This window comes from Moschus berezovskii, chromosome 15, assembly GCF_049115385.1.
Source record: "Moschus berezovskii isolate FMDL1 chromosome 15, NW_MosBer_1.0, whole genome shotgun sequence".
NCBI lineage: Eukaryota > Metazoa > Chordata > Mammalia > Artiodactyla > Moschidae > Moschus > Moschus berezovskii.
Genome location: NC_142474.1, coordinates 5,387,106 through 5,413,631, shown reverse-complemented (window position 1 = coordinate 5,413,631; position 26,526 = coordinate 5,387,106). Strand labels below are relative to the sequence as shown.

At 55.8% G+C, this 26,526-nt stretch overlaps 1 long non-coding RNA gene across 16 annotated transcripts; it reads right to left on the bottom strand.

Moving 5' to 3' along the window:
- Nucleotides 1-677: 677 nt before the first annotated feature.
- On the bottom strand, nt 678-26,526 carry LOC148775322 (uncharacterized). 16 transcript variants are annotated; one of them, XR_016039079.1, is made up of 5 exons: nt 24,220-26,511; nt 20,970-24,087; nt 20,389-20,536; nt 16,007-16,066; nt 12,674-14,704 (listed from the first exon to the last, which is right to left on the bottom strand). It is a non-coding gene; the product is annotated as an uncharacterized LOC148775322 (long non-coding RNA). The 16 variants fall into 16 exon arrangements; XR_016039081.1 differs by having other exon boundaries at nt 12,678-14,704; nt 20,970-21,079; nt 21,209-26,380; XR_016039077.1 differs by lacking the exons at nt 12,674-14,704; nt 20,389-20,536 and adding exons at nt 678-3,598; nt 4,917-4,971 and having other exon boundaries at nt 21,209-26,526.

Below are 26,526 nucleotides of genomic sequence, written 5' to 3'. Positions count from 1 at the left end.
ATTGGTTTTTTTTAAATAGTGAGTCTCTTAGTTTTGTAATCCAAATACACAATAATTTATAAAAATAGAAGTAGTATCTGGGAAGCCCTTGGCATGTTGGTATGCAGGAACAGTGACTGCTATTATTATCAGGTCTTCTTCTCATTTCTGGTAGGAATGAATCACTTACTCCTGAAGTGTCCTAAAGAGGCAATGAGCCCTGGAGCCCTGGTCCTGCTCCGGCATGCCTTTCTTCTTCTTTCCTCTTTCCAGCTTCATTGTCGTATCACTGACCCATAACACTGGGTAAATTTAAGGTGAACCACATGTTGATTCACGTGTTAATTCAGCAGAGGAGCCTGGAGGGCCACAGTCCATGGGGTCACCAAGAGTCGGACACGACTGAGTGACTCTCATGTGTTGATTGGATATACTTACAGATCTCAGAATGGTTGCCACCAGAGGCTCAGCTCACACCTCCGGTGGAGGCCTTTCTTCTGTCCTGTCTTCTTTCTGGTTGTTGTTTTCCCCTCTTTGGTCGCTTGGAGTGGCATGCTGGATCTTAGTTCCCCAGGGATCAAATCCACACCTTCTGCAGTGGAAGTGCGGAATCTTAGCCACTGGCCCGCCAGGCAAGTCCCTTCCCCATCATTCTTAGAGATTCTGGAAGGTGAGTGTGTGGGGTGGGTGTCCATGGGTCCGTGATGAGGGCAGGTGCCGCTTCTTTCTCATCCCGCCCCCCACCCACCCCGCTTCTTTCCATCTGCAGACTCTTCAGCAGAAGGAAGCACCCAGATTCCGAAGGTCTTGTTTCAGGGACACTGAGAACGTGTGAGTCCTCTGGCGTATGTAATATGGTGGGGGCTGTGGGGAGGAGCAGTTCATTGTATCATAAAAGGGGGGTTCGCAGGGTGCTTGAGGCTGAGCCCTAAAAGCTCCCGGTGCCCCCTGCAGTCCCTCCTCCGTCACCAGGGCAGGACTTCCAGGCTCCTTCCCATCTCCCCACCTCTGCAGACTCCGCCTGGTTCACACCCGCTCCTCTCCTGCCCTGATCGTGGGGGTCGCCCCGTCCCTGGGTGCCCTGCTTCCTTCTGGGCCCCTCGGCTGGTTCTCTACCCACAGCCAGGGGTGCCCCTTGGAACCGAGGCAGTCTGTGTCCCTGCCCTGCTCAATGCTCTCCCAGGATCCCACCTCACTAGGAGGCTCCGCCAGATCCTGTGAGGCCTGGTGTGATGGGGTTGCTTCATCACTCTGAGTAGGCCTCCCCCAGTGCCGTCCCCACCTCACCTCCTTGGGGCTCCGGGAGGAGCTCTTGCTCCAGCTCTCTGACCTCTGCACCCTCCCCAAACACACGGCTGTTTCTTCCCCTCTCTCTGGGTGTCAGTTGGCCCCTAGCAGCCTGCCCTGCCCACGGCTCCCTGTGTCCACCCTCCAAGCCCTTTATCGCAGTTTTGGAGAAACACAGCCATGGATCTGCTCATGTGAAGATGCCTGTGTCCCCCCAGGGTGTCTGCACCAGGAGGGGAGCTGGGCCAGCGGGGTGTACCCCAGTGCCTGGAATGGTTTTTGGCACGTAGCGTACAGTAGGCATTCAGAGGGCTCTTGGCGAATGAGTGCACGTTAGTACTGTAAAATCAGACCGTGTAGTCTTTGCAAGGTTCTTAAAATCTCTCCAGCCTTGGAGAGTTGGAGACTCGGAGGCACGGAGACTCAGGGGCTCTGGGGCCCATCTGCCCCGCTCCCCAAGCCCGGCTCAGCGGCCCGAGTCTCCCTCCGTCTCCTGGTCTTCCTGTTTGTCGCCCTGTCTCGGCGTCTGTCTGCCTCTCCTCCCGCCGCCTCGCCCCTTCTCTCTGGGCCTCGCCGCTGCCTCTGTCTCTCTCTGCCTTTTCCTCCCTCTCCTCCCCTCCGCTCCCTCGTCTCTCCTGTCTTCTCTCTGTTCTGTCTCTGTCTGTCTCTCTTCTCTGAAGCTCCCCCTCCCCGGGCAGCAAGCCAGCTCCTGTTGCAGGTTGCTTTCCCACTTTTCCAGCTGCCATCTGCCCCACCAAGGGGCCATCTCCAAGGGTGACAAAGTTGGTCTGTCCTGTGGTCCTGCGAGGCGCATAGAGGGAGCCAGGAAGGCTGGTGCCAGGTGGGGAAGCTCGCAGAAACCTTCTCACAAAGTGACTCGTCGAAGTCGACAACCTGTCTGTTTCCTGGGCCCTGTTCTCCTTGTTTCTCCAAAGAGACAAACAATTTCAGGGACTTCTTTTATAGGTCTTCCAATCTTCTCATTTTATTGGCTTGTGGTGATGCTCAGAGAAGTTTATGGCGGGCGGATCTTTACCCGCATGGTTTCCATGGCAGCAGAAGAAGTCCTTGCTGGGAGCTGACCACATGTGGCACCAGGTTGGGAATGTTCTCTGGCTTATGACACTGTCTGTCCTGGGCTCAGCACGCAGGGCTCTTTCTGCCCTGCCAGGCCTCGTTTCAGGAGCATGAACTCACTAGGCTGCCTCCAGTCTCGGCAGTTTCGTCTGTTCAGGATGCTCTTCCTTCTATCCTTGGCCTAGTTAAACTACTACTTCTTCTTCTGATTCTTGCCCAGACAACTGCCTCCTCCAGTTGAGGAGGTCCTCCCTGATGACACCCCCCCACAAGCCAGGTCACCATTAACTATTTTCCATCACTTACCACAGTTGTAATTATTTATTTGCTTTCAGCCCCCACAAGGCTCCCCATGCCACCATCTGCACTTAGATTCCCCTGTCCATCCTTCCCCACGGGAAGTTGGGAGGTCCCTGCCCTTGAGTCAGCAAACTCCTCCTTCCACTTTTGGCACTTTCTCTGGGGAGGTTGGGAGCTGGCTTCCTCCCGGGGGGGATCAAGTTCAAGGATGCATAGGTAGAGGGGAGGTGGGCAGGGCCTCTCCCCGGCCGCTGGACCAGTCACTCAGCCCCAGACAGCTTTTCTCCATCTCCATCTCCATGACAACCCCTCCCTAACCTGAGCCACCGTTGATGTGATCTCCTGGTCTTCCTGCCCTACCCAGAGAGGCCAGAGGGAGCTTTTCACAAGCCAGGTTTAACCTCCAGTCTGTCTTGCTGCGAAGTCTTCCACGGCTCCCAGAATGAAGTCCAGCCTCCTCAGTGGGTCTACAAGCCCTCTGTGGCCTGACCTGGCCTCTTTCCCTTCGCACTCCGGCAATACCCAGCTCCTTGTCGCTCCCTGTCTCCGGAGCTTTGCACTTGCTGTTCCCTCCAGTTTGAACACTGTTCCCCATGGATGGGAGCTGCAAGGCTCGCGCTCTCTCTGGCTTTGCCCAGATGTATCTTCCCAGCGGGGCCTTTCCTGACTGCGCTATGCCCTTCTCCCTGTCCCTCCTGTTTTTCATCCTATAACCTTGACCCCAGGGACGGGCACATAGGTCAGCAATTCCTCTTATTTCTCGTCTCTCTCCCTCATCAGAATGAGGAAGCTGCCAGCTCCCCGGGGGCGGGCCCTTGGTCAGTATTGTTGTCTGTTGTATCGCCAGCAAGCGGTGGGCCCAGGGCTGTGTGGCTGTGGGGCCAGACGGCCCTGGCCTCGCGTTCTGGCTCAGTCACTTCTTGCCTTTCTTCTTTCCTGGTCTCGGTTTTCTCACCTGGGGAATGGGAGCAGAAACTCAGAATTGGAGTGAGGGCGAAATAAAATCCTGCGTGTGAGGGAAAAAAAGGGGGAAAAAATGAAAACGAGGCTCATCATTCATCATTTTGGAGAAATGGGTGAGTCCGTTCTGGTCTGGCCACGCCACGGACTATTATGCAGCCGTTAAAAAGTATGACTCTTGGTTTTCCCAGGTGCCTGTGTGGTTAATCTTTTCTGCTTGTTTTTAAACATTCTTAGTTACACAGGCATTTTTCCCCCTAGGGTTTATTTTTTAACTGAAAAATTTCAAGGAAAAATACAGTGTATACAGTATTCTTGTTATTGCTTAATCGCTCAGTCATATCCAAGGACTGTAGCCTGCTAGGGTCCTCTGTCCATGGGATTCTTCAGGTGAGAATACTGGAGTGAGTTGACAGTTCCTTCTCCAGGGGGTCTTCTAGGCCCAGGGATGGAACCCACAACTCCTGCATTGGCAGGCGGGTCTTTACCCCTACCTTCGTTCTCGAGAGGAGGAATATATACATTCATATTTTTTATAGTTAAAAAAATTATGATAAAATTCACAAAACATAAGTCATTTGGTGGTTTAGTCGCTAAGTCATGTCTGGCTCTTGTGACCCCATGAATTGTAGCCTGCCAGGCTCCTCTGTCCATGAGATTTTCCAGGCAAGAATATTGGAGTGGGTTGCCATTTCCTTCTCCAAGTCATTTTAATTAATCATTAATTAGTTAACGATTTTAGAGTGTACATGCCCTGACATTTAGTACATGCACTCTGTTGAGCAACCATCATCTCTATGTGGTTCCAAGACACTTTCATCACCCCCAGAAAAGAGACCCCTACCCATTCAGCAAGCCACTGCCCATCCCGGCCTGCTCCCAGCCGCTGGCAACCTCCGCCCTGCTTTCTGTCTCCATGGGTTAATCTATTCTGGATATTTCATACAAACGAAGTCATGTGATACATGACTCCGCGTCTGGCTTTTCAATCAGCATAATGTTTCTGAGGCTCCTGAGTCGACTATCAGCTCTTCACTCCTTTTCGTGGCCGAATAATGCTCCGTTGTGTGGATGCATCATGTTGTGTTTACCCATCCATCTGCTGATGGGCACTTAGGTGCTTTCACCTTTTGGCGATTATGAGTAACACTGCTAAGACCACCCGAGCACGAGTTCTTGTTTTGTGTATTCCTGAATGAGACAAGCAAGATGCTGACAAACAACGTGATCCTGATTTGTTTAAAAAAAAAAAAAAAGGACAGATAAAGAAATCCTTTGTCCGGCTGGAGTCTGCATAGGATTTTGATGCTTACAGAAGAACATGCAGGATCCCATTCTCGACTGTCAGCATGGTGAGAGAGAGGACTTCTGCAGAAACGGAAAAGCAAAAAAACAGAAACACGCGGCTAGATGCCAAACCGAAACAGTGCACACAAAATAATTCCATTTAGGCATGTGTGACAAGTTACACATTGAGTCATTGTGTGTGTTGGTATTAAAAACACACAGAAAAATAAAACAGCAACCCCCCCACCCCTCCAAGTATTCTCTGCAGAAAGGGGTGGACAGGGGCCTGGGAAGATGGGGAACTAAAGACAGAGCACACCTCCAGGAGGCTGCTCTCCGGAGGGCGTCCCCCGTCTCCCCTGCGCCCCCATGGATTGTGAGGACACCTCCAGGAGGCTGCTCTCCGGAGGGCGTCCCCCGTCTCCCCTGCCCCTCCATGGATTGTGAGGAGGCCCCACTGGAGCCAGATTCCCCCAGTGCTGCCCGTTCTCTGACTGGGACCCATGGTCCCAGAGGGGTCCCAGAGGCACACAGCGGTCCTGCTTGGGGGCCCCTCTGCAGTGATCCCCCATGCCGTTCCCACTTCTGCAGGGAGGTTCAAGTCAAAGAGAAAGTGGGAAGGAGCCCGGAAGGAGTGAGTAGAGAGTTAGTGGGGACCCTCTGACCTCCGCTAACCTCAGGGCGTGCCCTCAGGACCCCGGATGGGCTGGGCTTCCTGCCTGCTGAGTTTGCTTTCTCTCTAGTCGTCTCCTTCTTTCTTTAGAAAATATATATCAACCGCCCAGTACATCGTAAGAGATAGTCTAATGAGCCCCAGGGGCCCGTCACCTGACTTCCTTACATCTCAGCACTGGGCCATGTTTATTTCATGTCTGTAACACTCAGGGGCTGGCAGGAAACAGACCCTTCTCCAATGGAGAGCCCTAGGGAGGGTTTACTAAAGGGACTTTTCAAGCAGGATTAAGGGAACTTGCGAGGAAAGGTGCAGTGTGGGACTGGCTGCAGCAGGGAGCTGATGCTTGTTGCACTGCAAGGGTCCTGGCAGGAGCTGAGACCTTCTAGAAGGCCAGCCTGCAAGGAGGGAGCTGTCCCCCCACACCCCTTGCCCTCCCCGCTGGGTCTCTGATGGTTCCTGCATTCAGGGAACCCTCCAGGAAGCCAAGAGTGGGGCTGGTGGCATTCACGTGGGTCTGCTTCCCAGGCACGTATTAAGATGGGAAAGGTGCCGATCTACAGAAACGAAAGAGGACATGTGTTGAATTCCCTGATGACCCAGTGGTTAGGGCTCCATGCTTCCACTTCAGGGGGCACGGGTTCGATCCCTGATCGGGGAACTAGGATCCTACACACCACACAGCATGACCAAAAAAAAAATGAATAAAAGAGAGATTGTGCACCACTACACCCCTACCCCCACCTGTTGCTCTGATTTCAGCTCTGGCCCCTGAGATGTGACGGGTGATGAGGTTGAGGGGCAGTTCTTACACTTAATTCCCTTTTTTGCAGCTGCTACGTGCCTGCTGGTAACCTTTGTCATTTTCAAACTCTGGTTTTTTAAGCACCTGGTAATCTAGCACTTAACCTGGTGAGGAGTGTTTCACAAAGCTGATCACCTGAACCGTCTCCTCACCAAGGTATGGAGAGCAGCAGGGTTTTGTGTAAGGTCAGGCCGGAGCTGGACTTGAACTTGGAGCAGTTGTTGGGGAAATCCTAGCCCTTAGGCATCACATCCTCTGTCCCATGGTTGAGGCTTCTTCCTTCTCTACTCTGTGAGGTTTCCAGGAGGACCTCCTGCTCACAGGATGTGATGCCTGACTCCAGCTGAGGGTCCAGGGTACCTTGCCCGCCTCCTGGGAAAGTCTCTGCCATTTTCCCCTGAGTCAACTTGTGGGACGATCTGATGCTCCAGGACTCAGTTTCTCCATCTGGTAAATGGGCACAGTGTGAGTCCCTCTGTACAGGGAAGTTGTGAAGGTTTGGTGAAGTGACGTGCAGGAAGCCTAGGGCTGGGCACATATATGAGGCTGCCCAGTGGGCCCTGCTGGGTTTCTGATTTCCCCGGAGACGCCTCCTGGGGGCCGGATCTCCAGGTGGAGGAAGGATGAGGCCAGGCCCTGCGAGCCTGGGGGGCCTGGTCCCAGGACAATGCAGAGCATTGAGTTCATGCCAGCCCAGGTTTGGGGTTAGAAAAATAGAAGCGTGATCTGGCCAGGACTCAGACAAAGGCCTGGGGGCTGGTTGACTGGGGGCGTCAGGTTTCCCCTGCCACACAGTCGGCTCCCCCAGTAGCTTGTGGGGGTGTGTGCTTTTCCCCAAAGATTATAATGAAACGAGTGATCGGGGCCCCTGGCTGAGGCCTTGGCAGGAGGGTTTCATTACAGGAAGGACTGCAGGTCCAGGACTTCCAGGCCTAGGGGGGGCGTGTCCCTGTGACAGTAATAACACGAGCAGTAGTGATCACGCCAGCCTGTGGAGTGTTTCCTGCCAGCCAGGCCCCAGGTGAACAAGGCCGTGTGTGCCTCGTTTCTCTTGCAGCCCTGAGAGGCAGGTCCCAGGGCCCAAATAGGCAAACAGGGGCTCGGAGACACTTCGAGCCCCCAGCTCACCTGGGGGTCACTCCCCTCACCCCTTCAGCAACCTTGGAGTGAGGGGTGCAGAGTTGCCTCTGTGTCCTCCTCTAGAAAATGCGAATCACCTGACCTCATCGAGTTGTTGTGAAATGGAGTGGGCACGCAGGGCGGACGCAGAAGATGCCCCTTCCCTTCCTTCCTTTTTACCAGAATGGAGGAGGGCCAGACTTCCAGGAGTTCGTCCCAGGAGCGCCCTGTCTCTCACCCACCACCTCTTCCTGTGTGTCAAGGCCTACAGGCGGCGTGCAGAGAGTGAGGGGAGGCCTCAGAGGAGGCTGCATTGGGGCGATTTCTGCCAGGGAGGAGATGGTGAGAGTCTGGTCTGGGCAGAAGCAGCAGCCAGATCCAAGGTCTGATGCTGGAGAGACAGTCTAGACAGCACTGCAGGAACTGAGCTGGACCGTGGAGCTTGAGTCTCAGCTCCTTCACATCTTCGCTGTGTGGCTTCTGGCAGGTCACTGGCCCTCTCTGATTTCAGTCTCTTACCAGTCGAATAGGTGTGTGAGGACAAAACCTTGCCCAGAGGGCGAAAGAGAGCAGAGTCCAGCTCTTTAGCATTATGTGCCACATAAGATAATCCTTAATAGATGCTATTTTTTTCACTTCCTCCAGGAAGCCCACCCTGACCTCCTCTGGCTCTTGAGGTGACCTGGACTTCCTCTGTCGAAGAATGTTGCCTCTTTCGCGTGCTAATCTCCTATCCCAATCTGGACCACCTGACTGGGACCCAAAAGAAGGCTGTATCTCCAGAGGCCGGCAAGAACCCAGCACAGGGCAGCCATGGGGGCCAGGCATAGGGTGAATGACATCACTGCGTGCCTGTTACCTGCCGAACCCTTCACACACAAGGCCGCCATTTAACATCTTTCTTCTGGAATGCTGGCTTTGCCACGACAGTGCATAGTAAGCACTCCCGGATTACGTGATGGAAGTGCTGAGGTGAATGGTCACTCAGAGGAAAGAAGATTTCCTGAGGACGGGGCCTTAGCAGACTGAGCTCTGAGACAATAAAAATAAGAAGAAAATAATAATTGGCACTATTTATTGTGATCCGGGATCATTATTTATTATGATCCCGGATCATCATAAATAGTTCATCTTCCCAGGGGGTTAGTACTGCTCTTGTGCCCATCTCACAGATGGGGGAACTGAGGCGCAGAGAGGTAGAAGTGGAAACCCCAAGTCACACAGTCCGTGAGTGGCAGAGCTGGGATTAGACCAATGCTGTTTGACTGAGGAGCCTGTCCCGAGCCTATTACAACACACCTTCCACGACTAAAAAGAGAAGTGCTGATTGCTGTACCCATTCTGCAGACGAGGAAACAGAGGTTCTGAGAGGCGAAAGGGCTGGCCCGTGTCTGGAAGCAGAGATGGTGGCTCAGCTGGAGACGCCCAAGGGAGCGCCCCAGCCTCCTGGGTTAGTACTCTAAAGGAGCGGGGAGCTGTCCCCTGCCTGTTCGTGTGTCTGGCCGATACCCCAGCCTCTGTTTACCCAGTCCAGCACCCAGGAGCTGCCTCTTGCGCCCGCCCCGGCGTCTCGGGTGCCTTCACAATAGGGTTCTCTGTGCAGCTGGTTTCCATTCAAGCCCTTTGTGCCGAAAATAAAAAAATGAAAAGAAAACTTGGCTCCTCCCCCCTGCTTTGCTTCCCAGGGAGAGAGGATCTCAGCCTTTTCTCTCCCGCATTCTGGGGCCCAGAGATGTCCATCGTCTGTCCAAGATCACACAGCAGGGTTGGAGCCAGGACCTGATCATGGGCTCCTCATCCAGTGCTCTGCTCACGGTCCCTGCCCTCCAGCTTCAGGGCCGGTCACCCACTCCTGGCCCCTGCATCTGCTTCTTCCTGACTCTGTCTTCCAGGCCTGCGCGGAGCAGAGGAAGTGGGGCTGATGCTCCCTGAGGCTCACGATGTGCCGGGCACCCTGCCACCCGCAGATCACAGGCTGCTCACTGCAGTGCAGTGAGGTCTTGTCACCCCTCTCTGAATGGAGGAGAAAACCGAGGCTGCGAGAGGCAGAGGGCCTGAGGTCCCGCAGCTGGGGAGTAGTGGAGCTGGGATTTGAACTCGTGCTCCCATGGCTGAGTTGCTGCTGCACCTGGCACCTCATCTGGGGCTCTTGATGGAGGCCCTGGCCCTGGGGATGGTGGAGGATCCTGGAGGGAAGTGGGAACCTGGGTAGGTCCAGGGCCCCGGAGCTGAGTCAGATGGGAACAATGGGTCCTCATGGGTGGGGGTGGCCCTGGGTTGGGCAGGAGCTGGACCTGGGGCCGCGGGGCACGGTGGTGGGTGGGCCCGGGAGACTCAGCACCTCCCTTCCTCCAGGTCCTGGGTCAGGACGGGGGTCACTCCGGGCCCCTTGGTGCCCACACCCATACAGACCCAGGGATCCAGCAGGAGGCAGGATAAGAGAGGCCGGGCGGGCCCTGTGCAGCGGGGATGGCTGAGGCCCACACGCTCGTGTTGACTGAGCACTAGCTACAGGCCAGGCACTGTGCCGAGGGCCGTCCTGGGGCTCCCCACCAGCCAGGGGCTGCGACTGTGATTCACACCCTTTCATGGGTATGGAAACTGAGGCCCAGAGTGGCCCTCGATGCTTGCCTAGGGCCACACAGGGACTAAGAACTTTGGAAAGTGGGGCCCTCAGGAGTGAGCTGCCTGCCCCAGGAGGCATGCAAGCAGGAGTGAAGGGAACTCAGTGGGGGTCAGTGAGGACGTGGAGGGGAGTTAGGGTGTTTCGTTGAATGTGGGGCCAGGGAAGCTCTAAGTTAGGGAGCGAATGAAGCCTCTTGAGCTGTTTGTTGTGGGGGATGAAGCAAATTACTGGGTGCTCTGGATTAGAAATGTGCCTGGTCAGGAGGAGGTGCTCGGTGGATGGGCGCGTCCTTCACAGACCACCTGCTGTCTGCAGAAACAGCTGCTCACGCTTGCGGAGCCTGCCGCGGACCAGGCCCTGTGCCTTGACGTTGCTGAGTGCTCCCTCTATCTCAGCCACGGTGCTGAGTGCTCATGGATTCTTGAGAGTCATGACACGTCAGATGGACACCTGCTGTCCTTGTTTATTTTTATGTTTAATAGTGTGGCTGGGTCCAGCCTTAGTTGTGGTACTCAGGATCTTTGTTGCACACGTGGGATCCTTCGTTCTCCACTCTAACTCCACATCCAATCCATGGAGGCTCTCTAGTTATGGCTCATGGGCTTCAGACCATGGGCAGCTGCTAAGTTCCCTGGGCCTCAGTTTCCCCCATCTGTACCATTAGATATATCTACCCATGTCATCCTGGACTTCTAGAATGAAATTTTAAGTGTCATTCTAGGTGAGGGTTTAGGTATCTGTTAGGCTGGCTTTTTTTTCCTCCCAGGGACCAAAGAAAAATGCTGCCCTAAATGAAATCCTCTAAAAGACTCTTTTTAAGGCCTTCTCACATCTCCTCTCTATTTTTCTCCCATCTCAGGGTTCTTTCTCATTTTCCTCTTATCCCGATGAGACCTTCCATGCCTGAAAGAGTAAAGACATTTAACTAAACCTTATAACAAGAGACTGGGCTCTAGGTTAATTTCTCTTCCCTTCTTTTTTTCCTCATGGGCCCTTGTGGCTGCTGTGGCACCAGACATGACATCCCACATGACCACATCCTAACCAGGAAGGGGAGGGGGCTGGGCAGGAAAGAGATCTTTCTCATCTAGAATTTCAGTCTTTTATCAAACAGGAAAATATTGTCTAAATGTCTCAGTAGACTTCCTCTAGTGTCCCATGTGACAGTGGAGTCACATGTTTACCTTTAAGCCAGGAAAGAATTCCTGTGGCTGACTTTAGACCAATCAGGACAGTCTCTCCATCTGCCCCAGAGAAATCTGGCCTCTAAAGGTGATGGGGGCTCACCTGGGCTGGCCGCCATTTCTAGTCTCACTGACATCCCACATCCAGGCTGCATAGGTGGGCTGGGTTTGCCGGGATGTCTCTTACTTGTCCCCTGAGTCACTCCCCGCCCCTTGGCACCGTCTTCCCAGGGCTGCAGAGGCTGGTCTCTCTGGCTCTCCTCTGTCCTCCCCATCTGTTCTCTCTCAGGCCTCACAAATGGCCCTTGAGGTGGAGCAGAACTCTCTCGGCCTTCACCTGACCCCATGCCTGGCGAGCTCGGCCACACAGGGACCCTCGTCCCTGACCAGGTCTCCCCAGCCCCTGTCCGCGTGTCCATCGGTGGCTCAGGCCACTCGGTCTGCCTGAGGCCAGCTTCTCCCTCCTCCCGGGTCTCTGTCTTGCTCAGTTTCCCAAATCAGAGACATGGACGTCATTTAACTCCCTGCATCTTCCTCGGCTCAGAAAACGGCACTGCCCCCAACCCAGGAGGGGATCAGCTCTCAGACCCCGGAGTCACTCTCAGCTCTGCTCTCACCCCACATCCAGTCCATCAGAAATGCCGCCGCTCTGCCTCCCGACTGGATCCAGACTCGGGCCGTCTCTCCCCTCCTCCGCCGGCACCGGGTCCCTCCTCACCCCCTCCTCCCCGCTGCCACCTTCCAGAAGGACCCTGTTGGAACTTCAGTCAGCTCACTGCTGCCCGGCTGTGTCACAGCCCTCCCGGGCCCCCGCCCCACAAATCCTGCCTCCCACCGCCTCCCCTCTGGCCACAAAGACTTTCGCATGCACCTCCTTAAACACACCAAGCTTTCCCCAGCCTGTCCCCACCTTTGCCCTTGCTGCGGCTCACTCTGGAACACTGTCCTTCTGGACCTTTCTGTGACCTTCTCCCCTCCCCACTCAGGCCTGTGCTCCTGCGAGGGTCCTCTGGGTTCACCCGCCGCAGCAGCCCCCCTACCCGCCTCTGTCCCTGCTCTGATTCATTTTTCTGGTGAGCTCGCCATCCTCTTTCTCTCTCTCAACTTACCTGGTCATTTGCTCAGTGTTTTCTGCGCACCCTGAACTCACTCTGAAGGTAAGCTCTAGAGACTTCACTTTCACTTTTCACTTTCATGCATTGGAGAAGGAAGTGGCAACCCACTCCAGTGTTCTTGCCTGGAGAATCCCAAGGACCGCAGAGCCTGGTGGGCTGCCGTCTATGGGGTCTCACAGAGTCGGACACGACTGAAGCGACTTAGCAGCAGCGGCAGCAGCAAGTGGGAATGGTGTCATATTCACATGGGGTCTGGCACATAGTAGGTGCACAAAACACTGTGGGTTTTTTTTTTTAATTTTGTTTTAATTTCATTATTATTGAAAAAATGTAACCATACCATACGGCAAGTGAGCTCTTAGTTCCCTGACCAGGGATCGAAGCCGCGGCCCCTGCACTGGCAGTGCAGTCTTAACCACTGGGCCACCAGGGAAGTCCCAAAACACTGTGTCTGGCAATAGTCTTGGCAGCTCCTCTTACTGATGCAGCTTGTAGGGTTCCTGGGTGCCGAGGTGACTCCTGGCTGAGAGCTGGTGGGTCCCTCTCAACCCAGGGGCACTGCCTGGACCGGTCAGGGTTGGGGGGCAGTGACGGACGGGTCCAGGGGGTGGGGTGAGCACCCCTGAGCCTCCCTTCTGCCCGAAGCAAGGGGCAACAGAGCCCAGACCTTCATCGCAGCCTGGGCCATGACCCTGGGCAGGAATGGGGTTCAGGAATGCTCAGTCCACCCTCAGTGCTCCCTTTGGGAACATCTTGTCCAGTGGTCTCCTTTTCTTCTCCTTTTGTTCTGAGCCATGGTACCCGCTGTTCAAAAGAAGATCCCATGGCGGTGGCCCGCATCGCCCAGGGGCAGGCTCAAACTCTGGCCCGTAAGGTGAAAATCGGCCACAGCCAAGTTCCCCTCGGGGATTCCACAGGAAGGACATAACCCTCCCCGACCGAAGCGGATGTACACTCTGTAAACTCGGCCGTGCCATCTTCCCAGCACTGGGTCCCACCCGGGGAGAGGCTGGGCTGGTGTTTGGGGGCTGCAGTTGGGGAGCAGGGCCGCTTCTGAGCAGACTCAGACCCTGGGGCACTGCTAGCCCACGTCTCCCCCTCCCAGCATGCCTACCGGGTGATCAGCTCTTCTTGCTCTGAGACTTGATTTTTTTGCTGAGCATATATGGTTGAATTCCTGTTAAAGTGCCTAAGTTGGGACTGCCCTGAATAGAACATGAGTAAATGGGGGAGGTCTGTTCTGCTTGAAGTCAGGGATGGGAGACCTCCCGGCCTTGACCTCTGTTGGAGGGTGGCTCCAAGGCTCAGCCCAAGAATATCAGGCTCAGGGGAAGCCAGTCTGAAAGCCCAATACTGAGGTCCTTCCCTTTGGTTTCTGTCCAGGAAAGGAAGTCTCTCTCTGCTGAGAGCTGAGGGAGAGGACAGGCTCCCTGAAGCAGCCTTCCTGGGAGGGGGCTCTGGGCAGGGCAGCGGTGGGGCTGGGCCCACGGCCAGAGCGGGAGGCGGGAGAGGGCATTTGGAGGGCACGCGTGTCTCTTGCTCCATTCACGCTGCATTTGCCATTTATTTGTTCATTCGTTCAACAAATATAAACACCTACTCTGCGCCAGGCATCGGGGAGAAAATGACCACTGCCCACAGGGAGCTCACAGCCCAGTATGGGAGCTGGACATTAATCAAATCACCCTCGGAAATGTCCGTTTATGACTGACAAGCCTGAGGTGATATGAGGGCCTATAATGGAGCTTCCCCAGTAGCTCAGCTGGTAAAGAATCCACCTGTAATGCAGGAGACCTGAGTTTGATTCCTGGGTTGGGAAGATCCCCTGGAGGAGGGCATGGCAACCCACCCCAGGATTCTTGCCTGGAAAATCCCCATGGACAGAGGAGCCTGGTGGACTACAGTCCATGGGGTTGCCAAGAGTCGGACCCAACTGAGCAGCTAAGCACACAATGGGACAGGAGGGTTGAAACGTGACTGGGGAGGTCAGGAACCTAGAAGAAAACTGACCTAAGAACTGGAGCATGAGCAGGGGCCAAGGACCTGAGGAAGGGAGGAGCACACGTTTCAGCAGTGGGCCCAGCACGCGCAAAGGCCCTGTGGTGGGGCAGAGCAGGGTGAACAAGTGGGTCTGAGAAGTCCATGCAGGGGCTTGCCTGGTGGTCCAGTGGTTAAGAATCTGCCTTCCAATGCGGGGGACACGGGTTTGATTCCTGGTCGGGAACTAGGATCCCGCCTGTCGCTGGGTCTATGCCTCCAGCTGCTGAGCCTCTGCACCACAAGTAGAGAATCCTGCCGCCGCAACCAGAGAGAAACCCTCGAGCCACAGCTGGCGAGAGGCTCACCTGCCGCAGCCTGGAGCACATGAGCCACAAGACTGGAAGGAGCTGAACAGATAAATGTGAAAAGCAAGCACAAAATAAAAGCCCAGGAAGTTGGAGCTGTGAGGCAAAGGGGGAGTGAGGAGTCGGGAAGGCTGAGAGCGGGACGGGGCAGGTTCCACGGGGACAGCAGCCTGCTCTTACGCTGAAGGTGGTGGAGAGGCTGCCCTTAGGGTAAGAGTGGGCTGGGGCCAGAGGCCCCTCTGCCCACCTCTGCCTTCCCGCTTGACTGCCTGTCACAGCCTGGCCAGGCATCTTTCACGAATTTTCTTGAATCTCTGCTACAGACCAACTCCTGGAGGTGTTTGGGGTTGAGCCCACTTGCCAGATGAGGAAACTGAGTCTCTGCATTGTCTCATGGCCCCACCCACTTCCTCCTGCCCAGAGAAAAGAGGAACAGGGAACAGACACCCCTGTGGTCAGCTGGAAAGAGTCTGAGCTGGGAATGGAGAGGGTGGGGCCCTTGGAGGTCCGCACCCGGGATGGGCAGGGGCCCTGCTTCCGTTTAACCACAGCCGTGTGACATGCCTCAAAAGGGAAGCAGAGGCTGCCTCTCTGCAGCCCCTGTGCCTGAGGGAGGGGGCTAGGGATGCCCTGGGGGAGGGCAGGAGCCTGGGAGAGACCTCCGTCTCCCTACCGCTGGGCTGCAAGACTGAGTTCTGGGAGAACTTTGGGGTCAACTAAACCCAGCTGGGTGATCTCAGTCAAACCTTGTCATCTTGGCTTCCTCCTCTGTAAACAGAGGATCGGAGTCTCTCCCCAGACTGTTCTCAGGTTTAGCACACCTTGGGGATTCACTAAATGGCTGGCCAACAGTTGTCAGTTAGACGAGCTAGCAATGTTTTTCTATCTGAAACAAGTAGCCAGTTAGACAAAGTACCGATGTATTTGACCTTCCACGATATTTCCTGAGCACTGGGTTCCAGTCATTCTCCTGGGTGTTGTGGGGACAGCATCGAGCAGACGAGACACGAATGCATGCAGACGCCCCGAGTGCCTGCTCTGTGGCAGACATCACTAACGCATCGCCTTCCCACTGAAATCAGAATTTTACCCAGCCCTGTACACCCTCTGGTGGATGGCACTTAAGGGACCACCTTGTCATTCCCCGGGAGGGACAGTGAATGGGGGCTCGGAAGATCCCAGTGAGAATTCCCCTAGGCGATTTATGCTGTTTCCTCTCAATTTCAATAAATATCTATGAAACACCTACTGTGTGCTGGGTGCTGGAACACAGTGACCAGGGTGGGCACAGCGCTTATCTGCTGGCATTCTGGAGAGGGAGACAGACAAACCAATAAGTAACCAAGTAAACCAATAAGCAGACAGTCTCGGGGCCTCCCGGGTGGCTCAGTGGTAAAAATCTGCCTGCCAATGCAGAAGATGCAGGGGCTGTGGGTTTAGTCCCTGGGTCAGGAGAACCCCCCGGAGGAGGAAACGGCAGCCCACTCCAGTGTTCTTGCCTGGAGAATTCCATGGATGGAGGAGCCTGGTGGGCTGTGCTCCAGAGGCTCGCCAAGAGTCGGACATGATTGAGCACACAACCCTCCAGGCCTGGGGGGTGCTACCACGCCAGGACCGGAAGAGCACAGTGCAGGGTGTCGGGGAGATGGCAAGGGTGGCCTGGGGAGGTGGGGGGCGGGGGCTCCGGAGGAGGGAGCGTTTCTGGAGACCTGATTCATGAGATGCAACCACCAAGAGGAAATGTGGAGGAACCGTGTTACGGGTGGAGGGACCCGAGGGAACTAAGGCCTGAAGTGGAATCAGCTTGGCTTCCTTAAGGGGTAGCAAGCTTTCCCGGGGGTTCCTAGGTGGGGTCAGTGATGGGGAAAGAAGCAGGAGATGGTGTTGGAAAGGGGAAGGGGCCAGGTACCCGGGACGTGGAGGCCAGGGTCTGGCATCTGGAATTTATCCTAAATGTGAAGAGCAGTCACTGGGGGGTTGAAGCAGGGGCGTGGCTTGCTCTAGGTTATATTTCTGATCCCTCCAGCTGCCATGTGGAAAGGCTGTGCAGGGGACAAAGATGAAGCAGGGAGACAACTGCAGATGTCCAGGCGAGTGTTGATGGCGGCTTGGACCAGCATGATGGCAGTGAACACAGGGCTAGATGGCCAGGGCTGGCCGGAGGCCCAGGGCTCTGTATTCGGTTTCATTTTTCCTTCTTACACGATCCGCCCTAGGGCTGTGGGTCACTGGACTTTCCCAAGCGTGGCTGAGAGTCCATAGCATGCTGGCGATCTGGCCTTCCCTTCCTCCTAGTCTGCTGCTTGCCCAGCCTTGGACCCTAAACCCTCCTCTCCAAGGGCAAGCCCAGCCCCAGTTACTATGTTAACGTCTCCCTCAAAGCCCAGACTTTGCCGGTGGTCCCCTCAATATGCTGCTCCAGGAAGAGTTCTAAGAGTCTGGGCTGATAGCTATAGATATATTCCAGGGTCCCTGATTGCAGAGAAATACCCGAAGACAGCTTGCCAGAGGGCAGCCTCTTTCTTGAGAAAGTTTGCCTCTGATCCAGACTGTTGCTGAGTGGGGGAGCAGACTTTCTCTCCCTATTTACTCGGGCCTTAGGGGCTTGGACTGGCAGTGGCTGAAGAGCCGTACTGAGGCTGCATCTGGGCTCCTGGGAGGGAGACTCATAATTGATTAGCAATGCCTGTCAGTGCTGGAAAAAACTCTTGAGAGTCCCCTGGACAGCATGCAGATCAAACCAGTCAGTCCCAAAGGAGATCTATCCTGGATATTCATTGGAAGGACTGATTCTGATGCTCCAATACTTTGGCCACCTGATGCAAACAGCCAACTCATTAGAAAAGAGCCTGATGCTGGAAAAGACTGAGGGCAGGAGAAGGGGACGACAGAGGATGAGATGGCTGGATGGCATCACCGACTCGATGGGCATGAGTCTGGGTAAACTCCAGGAGATGGTGATGGACAGGGAGGCCTGGCGTGCTGCAGTCCATGGGATCGCAAATAGACACGGCTGAGCCACTGAATATTGACGACGGTGCTGAGTGGATTAAGGATGGAGTCTACAGGTCTTGTTGGCCTCGTCTGTGTTGCCAGCGTGCAGTAGGTCTTCAGGCTTACCCTCTCCCGTCACGCCCCTAAATATCCAAGTATATTGATGCTGCTTGAGAAAACCCCATGGACTTGCTTTCCTCATCTGTGAAATGGGGATGACGACAATACCCTAAAAAGGTGGGAGGCTTAGAGGAGAAGAGTCTCTGCTCCCCAGCAATGACGGGAAACAGAGGTGCTGAGTGCTGCCTTGTCCAAAGTCACGCAGCTGGGAGCTGGCCGGGCTGAGATTTGAACTCAGGGCCCCTGAGTCAGGGAGGGCAGGCGGAACAGTTGGGCTGGGGAGGGGGAAGATGCTGCCTGGATTCCCTGTGACCCTGGGCCTCACTTCTCCTTTCTGCCCAGTGTGCTCAGCACACAGGAAGCCCGGCGGGGGCCTCCCTTGCCCATCCCGTCTGCAGCCGGGTGGACACGGGGTCCTGGCGTCACCGGCTGCCCACCCCCCGGGCCTCCCACTTCCTGTCTTGTGTAAGACGAGGCGTCCCCGGCGTGGAAGGGGCAGGCGGCTCTGGTGGAGGGGCGGTCAGGCCTCTCGGGCAGGGTCAGTGTCCGCGGTTACCGCCAGCCGGCCTGGCCGAGCTCCCACCCTTTCCTCCTCCTCTGTTTCCCCAAAGTTCAGGCAGCCTTGAGCAAGAGGCTGGGGGACCTGGGAGGTCTGACCCAGACATATTTCATCTCAACAGAACAGGCCTGGGCTTGGGTCCTCAGGGAGAGGGTCCCCAACCACGACGACAACCACAATAATAGTGGCTTCCATCTACTGAACGCCAGAGACACAGGCCCCCTCTCACTGAAATGCAAATATTTATAGAAGCACCTCCTGCTACTTGCAGGTGATGTATTAAGTCCTTCATATCTTGTGTCCCCTTAAATCCCTGCAGAAAATCCTGCGAGTCGGCTTTTTGATTTTGAACAATCTCCTTCTTCAGATGAGGAAACTGAGGCTCTGAGAGGTGGAGGGACTTGCCGGTGGTCATGTAACTCAGCTGCCCACTGCATCCTGGGGCCAGCCGCGCTCTAGAAGTCGGGAGACTCACAAGGGAGGGGCATCAGCCACTCTCCCCCTGAGCAGTCCCGGGCATGCAGGTGGTCTCTGTCGGCCTCTGTTTTCCCACCAGTACCAGCTCTGGTCTCTCGGGCTTACATCTGTGGGTCAGAAGGGCTGGGCCAGAGTGGGCGGCATGGGGAAGAGGGAGGACCTGAAGACGCCTCTGGGGGTGCACAGCCCGGGTCCTCACGGTGCCTACCAGGGAGCTCAGGCTGCGGCCCCTGTCCTCACTCTTTCTGCCTGAGGGCTTCCTGGGGTGTGGAGCTCCGGGCAGAAGGGTGAAACCCTCACCCACAGAGGTGGGAAGGGGTGCATGAGTACCGAGTGCATAAATGCGCTTTCTCCCCCAGCTCCCCGGGGGCTGAGCGCACAGAGGCAACCCGCTCACCCCTTCCTGTCCCACTCCTGCACTCCCTACTGATGTTTCTGGGGTCATCCCCCCAAATACACAGCTTGCACCCTAATCTTTGTCCTGAGTTGATTTTGCCCAGCTAAGCGAGCAGCTGCACCACTCTGAGGTTAAGAGATCAGGAGTCAAGACCTGAGTTTGAATCCTGTCACTGCTGACCTTGCCTGTGACCTTGGGAACCGGCCTGCTCTCTCAGAACCTCAGTTCCTCCATCAGCGAAATGGGAACTTAGTACCGGAGATGAATGATGATGAGATGCAGCGTGAGGTGATGGGGGCTGGAGCCATGGCCCCAGCCGCAGGGCCCGCAGGTGATGCTGGCATCATCTCTGAAGCCTTCGGGGTTGGGATGAGTGGGCGCCGGCGGTGGTGTGGGCAGGGAAAGAGAGGAAGGGGACCAGGCTGGGCAGAGGTGCAGGGAAGAGCTGGCTGTGAGTGCTCAGCCCTGTTTGGTCGGCAGGGGAGGCTGGTGGAGGGGACCGCGGAGTACGGAGACAGCTTCATCCCATCTCTGCTGCCTCCTGGGATTCCGGGGAGCCCAGTGGGATGCTTGGGCACAGCAAAGAGTAGCGAATTCACTTATTGTGGAGTGAGAGGTCGGGCGGGTCAAGGGTGCCCTGAATCTGCAGGGCTCTCACCAGGGAGAGCCTCTCCTCTCTGGGGTCTCAGATCCCAGGGCTCCCTGTCCATGGGGTCTCTTCACTGATTCTGTGCTTGAGGCAGGGTTGTGGTGGACTGTGCTCAGTGGCTAAGTCGTGTCCACCTCTGCAGCCCCATGGACTGTAGCCCACCAGGCTCCTCTGTCCATGGAATTTCCCAGGCACGAATACTGGAGTGGGTTCTCATTTCCTCCTCCAGGGGATCTTCCTGACACAGGGATCAAACTGTGTCTCCTACATTGGCAGGCGGATTCTTTACCATGAGCCTCCTGGGAAGCCCTAGGTACCCCCTTTTACTCTGGGTGGGTCCTCATGCCCAGAAGGGCCCCCAACCTCTAGCAAAGACCTGGGATCTTCCCCACTGTGGTGACGGCACCCCAGCACCTGGCTGCCCAGGCTCCAGACCTGAGTTTCACCCTGGCTAGTCCACCAGCGAGCTTGTCCAAATGTCCGAGGGTCCATCTCCACTGCCCACCTGGTCCAGCACCGCCTTCTCCCACTGGGACTTTTGCAGCTGCCTCCTCAGGGGTTTTCCTGCCTCCACTCTTGCCTCCTAAGCCAGAGGGATCCCCTTAGAACCCAAGACAGATCCCGGCCCTCCTCTGCTCAGAACACTCCATGGCTCCCACTGCTCTCAGAGCAGATGCCAAAGTCCTTACAGCCACCCACAAGGCTCGGGGCGGGGGAGGTGTCACCCCACCCCGTCACCTCCTAGCTCCCTCTAACGTCCCTCCAGCCCAGCGACTCTCCCCCACTTTCTGCTCAACTGTAGCCACGCTGACCCCTCCTTGTGCCACAAACACATCAATCATGCTGCTGCCTCAGGGCCTTTGCACTTGCTGTTCCCTCTGGCAGAGAGAACTCTCTTCCCTCAGCTCTCCCCAGGCCTCAGCTCAGAGGGGCCCTCCTTGGCCAGCCCCTCATTTCCATCACCTCAGGCTCTTTTATTTTCTTCCTAGGACTTAGAGCTTATCCTAGAAGATTACCTTACTTGTTTGTAACGCGTGTCTGTCTTCTCCCACTGGAACGTCACCATTGTCAAGAGGGAAGTGTTGTCTACTGCTGCTTGCTGTATCTCCAGCCCCCAGCACAGTGCCTGTGCAGAGCCGGTGCCCAGTAAACCCTCATGAACAAATGGACGACTAGTTCCTTGACACAGCAGGGGGCTAAGGCCCAGAGGAAGCCCCATGGGGCGCAAAGTCCCACGCTCCTTCTCTGGACTTACCTTGATCTCTGCAGCACTTTGTTGCCAGTGGAGCCGCAAAGAGGGAAGGCCAAATTTGGGGTCCTCGGTGTGCAGCTCAGCTCCTGCTGGTCTTGTGTCATCCCGTGGGACTGTGGGCCACTTAACTTCCTCGTCTGAAAGTCGGGTCATGTGAAGGTCCCGGTGGCACAGGGTTGAGGTGCCGGTGGGCTGGGATGGCGCGTGGTGAGGGTTCAGCACATGATAGGTGCTCAGCAAACAGGAGTGGGGCTGGCCGTGGGGGAGGCTCCGGTCTACAGTCCCCACCCACTCCGCTCCAGACCCTGTAATTACCACTCACCCCACTCAGTGGGCTTGAGAGGTTCCACGTGTGGGCAGGCCTGTGGCCAGGGTGCCTGCCTAGCCTCCCAGCAGGTCCCATGGGCACTGTCTGGCCCAGGCCTCGTGGCTGACATTCCAGGCGCATTTCCCAGCTCTAGGGCTGCCGCAGGTCAGCGCGGGCCAGGGGTGGGGGTCGCAGGCTCCAGGCTGGACAAACCAGTCAGCCTCCCAGACTGGGCCTCCAGCCTGCCAACTTCCTGCTGGGCTTCCTGAGGCCCAGAGGGGTCTCTACGTCCTTCCTGCTGCCTCCACTGCTGCTGTTACCTCTCACCCATGCTGGTACAGAAGTCTGCATTCCGTTCCTCCAGAACGTCCTTCTCCACCCGCAGCCAGACGGGTCCTTTAAAACTGTGCATCAGCCCACCTTGCTCCCCCACAGAGTCACATCTCCAGCGCTCCAAGGATCGAGCTTGAGCTCGTCCTTTGGCTCACAAGGCCCCGTATCAGAGGGACCTCCCCTCCCTCCTGCCCCCTCCCCACTCACCCTTCCAGATGCTGCCCTGTGTCTCTGAAATGACCCAAGCTCATGCTGCCCCAGGGCCTTTGCACTGGCTGCTCCCCGGGTCTGAAACACTTTCTCCCCAAGTGTCCACAGGCCCCCTCACCTCCCCTAGTATTCCATGTCCCTGTCCCTGCTTCCTGTTCCCCTGAGAGTGTGCGTCACCTTCTGAGTCTTTGCAACCCCATGGACTGTAGTCCACCAGGCTCCTCTGTCCATGGGATTCCCCAGGCGAGAATACTGGAGAAGGTTGCCATGGCCTCCTCCAGGGGATCTTCCCGACCCACGGATCAAACCCACGTCTCTTATGTCTCCTGCGTTGTCAGGCAAGTTCTTTACCACTAGGGCCACCTATTCTTCCCGGAGAACCCTATGGACAGAGGCACCTGGTGGGCTGCAGTCCATGGGGTCGCACCGAGTCCCACAGGGCCCAATGCACCACTGTTGCTGTTGTTTAGTCACCCAGTTGAGTCTGACTCTTTTGTGACCCCATGGATTGGATTTTCCAGGCAAGCATACCGGACGGGGTTGCCATTTTCTTCTCCAGGGGATCTTCCCAACCCAGGGATTGAACCCAGGTCTCCTGCCTTGTCTCCTGCATTGCAGGCAGATTTGCTACCTCTGAGCCAGTGGGGAAGCCCTTCCGACACACTGTAGACATTAGTTATCCACAGAGGCAATGAGTGTTATTTCTTTCGTTCTCTGTTGGGTCTCCAGTGCTCAGTACAGGGCCTGGCACGTGACAGGTGCTTGCCAGTTGAAGAATGACTGAGTGAACGTCTCTGTGAGCTGCTGGCAAATGAAGACGCTAAGTCACCCAAACCGCGCAGTGTGAAGAACTCGCCTGCCAGTGCAGGACACACCGGAAACCAGGGTTCTGCTCTCTGGGTCGGGAAGATCCCCTGGAGAAGGAAATGGCAACCCACTCCAGCATTCTTGCCTGGAAAATTCCACATATGTAGCAGCCTGGTGGGCTACAGTCCCTGGGGCCACAGAGAGTCAGACAGGACTAAGTGACTAAACAATAACCACAGGGACACTAAGGTCCCTCTGGGTAGGTGACCAGCCCAAGGCCACACAGCTGGTCCGAACTGAAGCCAAGACAGGAGCCCAGGTTCATCAGATCCTGGAGTCAGCCTCCTGGAAACTGCTTCGGGAGGATAGCAGCTGGGATGGAGGCCGTGGCGGGAGATGCTGTTGATTCTGCCGCCCCAGCAAGCTGGGCAGTGCTCAGGCCGGTCCAGGAGCCCCGGCTGGCCTGCCTACCCAGGCATTCCAGGCTCCATCCCAGGTTCTGAGCTTTCTATTTTGAGCCTCCTAGTCCCGAGGACTGCGTGTTCCCAGCAGGCGGCGCGGGCCAGAGGCTGAGCCTGGGTGTGGCCGTCACCCTATCTGGGGCCTGGTGGTGGTGAGAGCTGGAGCTGGATCTGGAGCACTTCCAGGGAGCCCCGAGACCTGGATTCCTAGGGGCTTAACCTATTGGCTGCTGAGGCCTCTGACACAAGTCTTGTTGTCCGCCTCACTGTCCCCCATTCAAGCTCCTGCTCTGCTAACTTGCAGAGCAAGTACTGACTGCTACCAACCCACCCCACCTTGGATTGAACCCCTCCGACTGGCCCCAGGACTTCAGGGCCCGTTTGAATGGTTCTGCCCCTTTATAGCTGTGGGACCTTGGACAGGCTACTCCTCCTCTCTGAGCCCATTTCCTTATCTGAGAATTGCGGACTATAAGAATGCCTATCTCTTGGGCTTGCTGAGGAGATTCAGTGGGATTAAAGTCAATGGAAGTGCCTTGCACTCAGGAAACTACTCAATAATTAGCCACCCACTCCTGGAGGCATTTCCCACCCCCATATCCTTGAGTTACTTCTCCCCTTGCCCTCCGCACCACCTGGTATTTTTGTGTTCATGTGCTTGTTGGTTTCTCAGCTGCCTTCCCACCTAGGACATCAGCCCCTCCAGGGCAGGGAATTTTATTGGCCTTCTTCACCGCTGCATCCCTTGTAGTCCAGCACAGGATCTGGCAAACAACAGGCGCTCAATAAATGTTGAAAGAATGAATAAGTAAATAGTGACCCCTTGGGGAATAGAAGCCCTGAGCTCTGAGAGCATCCTTAGCCTCCTTCCCGAGCCCAGGGAGGGGGTGGGGTACCTAGCGTCCTTGGGTGCGTGTTGGTACCAGTCAGCCATGGGCATATGCTCCACCTGGTCCAGCAGCCGGCGAAGCGGTCCCAGTCAGCATCATCTTCACTTCACAGATGGAGAGAATGAGGGTCAGAGAGCCGGAGTCCCTTGTCTGACGTCACACAGTGGTCACCGTCTGAGCCAGGATTCCAACCCAGGACTGTGTGGGGCGTGGATTGAATTTCCCGTGGAACGAGTCGGTGACAGAGAGCATGGCGGGGCCGCTGAGGGGCCCCGGGCGGGAAGGAGCAATGGGAGAGGCCACCCCTCTGAGCTCCACCTCTCTGTGCGCCCGTTTCTCTTCCCATCTCCCTGGACCCCCGACTCTGTGTCTCTCTGGCTCTGTGTCTCCCTCCCTGTGCGTGAGGCCCACTGCTCCGGAGGGAGAATGGACAGCAGACTCCTGGCTGTGGGGAGGACGGAACCGAGGATCTAGAGCCAGACCCCGCTGCAGACCCAGCGTGGGCCCCAGGGTCTTGGTCTCAGCCTCCAGGTTTCAGAGCAGAGAGAGCCCCAGGCTCAGTTTCAGAAGATCCGGGTTGGAATGCCAACTCCCTCCTGTCCCCGTTTGTTCTACGGCCTTGTTCGCTTAGCCTCGCTTTCTGTAAAACGGGACTGTTGAACCCCTATCTCATCAGGTTTTTGGTGATTATTATTGTCACCATTCCTACCTTTCTGAAGCCTCAACTAACAAGGATTTTTGGCCATGACCCATGTGGGATCTTCGCTCCCCAACAAGGGACTGAACTCACACCCTCTGTGTTGGAAGGCAAAGTTGGAAGGCAAGAACACTGGAGAGGGTAGCCATGCCCTTCTCCAGGGGGTCTTCCCAACCCAGGGACCAAACCTGGGTCTTCTGCATTTTAGGTGGATTCTTTACTGTCCGAGCACCAGGGAAGTCCCTGTAATTATTTCTTCTTAAGAAGTGAAGAAAGTGAAACCCAGACTCATTTCACTCATTCATCAAACACTACTGAGCCTACTCTGTGCCAGGGGTTCTGGCTTGCATTCATTATCCCAAGGGTTGGCAAGCCACGGCCCATGGGCTAAATCTGGCCTATAGCTTTGTTTTTGTAAATAAAGTTTTATTGGCACACAGCATGCCCATTCATTTACTATCATCTAGGAAATGGCAACCCACTCCGGTGTTCTTGCCTGGAGAATCCCAGGGATGGGGGAGCCTCGTGGGCTTCCATCTATGGGGTCACACAGAGTCGGACACGAATGTAGTGACTTAGCAGCAGCAGCATAAAGCCTGAACTTTACAACCACATGTTGAGGAGCTGTGAGAGAGACCATATGAGCCCGAAAGATGAAAGTGTTTACTATCTGGTTCTTTACAGAATAAGTTTTCCAAGCCTTAGATTAACCCATCACAGCCCTGGGAGGAGAAAATGATCGCAACTCTGATTGTACATATTATAAACTTTGTCCAGTGGCTCTCACAAGGTTGGATCTCAACAAATCCTATCTGGGTCTTACCCTTCTTCTCCTGGCCTTTAAGGGATGTTGAGTGGACAAATCGAACCCCATAGTGCAAATATTGATTCACACACATACGAAATACAAATAACAAACATGGTCCCACACACAAAAAGACAAACCGGAGTGGCCCACACCAAAACGACACGCAGAAAAACACCCCTGCCTCAGCCTTTCTCCTGGCTCCATCCAGTGGGTTGTTATGGCTGCAGTGAATGGTGAGCATCAGGCGTCTGATGACGAGCACGTCCGGGCTCCATAGACGTGGTGGGGATCTCACTGACGCCGAAGTCTGCCCTAAAGTCTCAGAGTCTCCCACCTGGCTTGAGGCTTCGGTCTGGTCCGTGACTATAGCTCCCTCATCTCCTCCGAGCTGCTTTCCCAGTCTCCCTCCTGCTAGCCTTGGGGAGCTCTAGGTTTGCCCTCCACCTTTTTCCAGGAGACCTAGAGTCACCAAGAGGCCATCCTTCCCACTGCTTGGAGGAGGTTACTCAGGAACCTCCGGCTTCCCCAGGCCCAGAGCTGGGCCTCACGGTCAGATGCTGCTGAGAACGGCAGCAACTCCCCTGATGACCTCGACTGCTGCTTGCTGTACCCTTGACTAGAGCAGCCTCCTAGGATGAATTGATCCAGTAATTTATTTTCTCAGCGCTAGGTGACACCTTGGGCACAGTTCCTTCACCCTTGGCTCTGCGGGCGGGCTGTGGTGGCGCCCACCCCGTCGGAAGTTGTGAGGATGGACTGGGTCAGTGGGAAGACGCTCTTGGCATGGCCCTGACTGTGGTGGACACGC